Raw genomic sequence first — 1,435 nt, forward strand, 5'->3', positions numbered from 1 at the left:
GGTCGGTAAGGCTTCAAATGAGAGCAGTTTTCGTTATCAGGTCGTCGACTCGTCGAGTCCATGTTGGCGACTCGGCGAGTCGAGTCGGGTTTACTCGAATTCTAGCTAATTACTTCTTCTGTTCGCACTTTGTTGGGATTCTTCTGGATAGAGGTCAGAGGAGTGTAAATTTGCTCAGAATCTGTTGTTATTGCATTCACATGCGCCATTCTTGGATTTTGCTCGGTATTTCTAGGAAGTTCACCTGGTGCTCTTTAGTTGATTCGTTGTGCAAGCTGACCTAGCTGTTTTTCAATGTTATGAATAGATGCTTGCTGATTCCTAAGCATATTTTACTGATCCTTCATCACAGCTTGATGCTCTCTAAGCATATTTCGTTGCTTTTTCATTTTAGTATCTGTATCATTGTGCCTCTTCTCAGACGCGACTACAAATCTTGGGAACATATCTTCCAAATCAGCTTTCTTCACCAGCACCGCTTCCTCTTTTTGATAAAAACCCCTTTCTTTTTGCTTATATTTTTCCTCCTTTTCCTTTTTGTACTCATCATATGGGAGCCATTCCTTCCTTGGTTTTCGCCAATTTTCACCAAACCTATCACCACTTGAATAACATACTTGCACCTTCCGGTTCCCGTTCTCGTCAAGATCACAATCTTTAGTGAGATGAGGCCCTCTACAATTCTCACAACCGACCCTAATAGCATGGATGGCTTGGTCCATCTTAGTCATTCTTCGATCCAAACTCTCTAGTTTAGCCATCATTGCTGCCATGCTATCATTAACTGAGTTCACCGCCCCACGACTTAGTTCATTCCTTGGGTTATGATATTCTCTAGAGTGCTTAGAGAATTCTTCAATTAGTTCTTTGATTTCCGGGGGTGGCTTCCTTGTGAGAGGTCCTTGCGAATCAAGGAGTTGCCTTATGGTCACATTCACTCCATCATAGAAAATGGAGACTTATTGTTGGCTATTAAGATCATGATGTCGACAATTCCTTAGTAAATCTTTATATATTTCCCAAGCCTCATATAGGGATTCTCCTACTTGTTGTTCAAAGTTGGCTATGGCTTTCTTCAACTTGGCTAATTTTGAAGGAGGGCAAATTGATCAATAAATTCTTCTTTCATCTTAGCCCATGTGGTAATGGATCCTGGCGGGAGTGATTTCAAACAATCCTTCGCAGCTCCCTTGAATGTGAAAGGAAGCATGCGAAGCAAAACAGTTTCGCGAGGTGCATTTGGAACGTTGAAGTAGTCGGCTACATCGTTGACCTCATCCAAATGCTTGTAAGCGTCTTTGTGATCTTTCGCGTAGAAGGGGGTTTCCTTAAGTTGAGCAAGTACGTGGCCTTTGAGCTCGAAAGTGGCAGTCGCGGGAATGATGGGTTGCACTAGTCTCGGGCCGGTATCATCTCTTATCCTTTTCTTCCACTC

General features: G+C 42.8%; 1 non-coding gene across 1 annotated transcript; it reads left to right on the plus strand.

The window, feature by feature from the left end:
• Positions 1-975: 975 nt before the first annotated feature.
• LOC111892436 (small nucleolar RNA R71) lies at positions 976-1,082 on the plus strand. The gene has a single exon (XR_002850548.1). It is a non-coding gene; the product is annotated as a small nucleolar RNA R71 (small nucleolar RNA).
• Positions 1,083-1,435: the final 353 nt, after the last annotated feature.

This window comes from Lactuca sativa, chromosome 8 (genome assembly GCF_002870075.4).
Source record: "Lactuca sativa cultivar Salinas chromosome 8, Lsat_Salinas_v11, whole genome shotgun sequence".
NCBI lineage: Eukaryota > Viridiplantae > Streptophyta > Magnoliopsida > Asterales > Asteraceae > Lactuca > Lactuca sativa.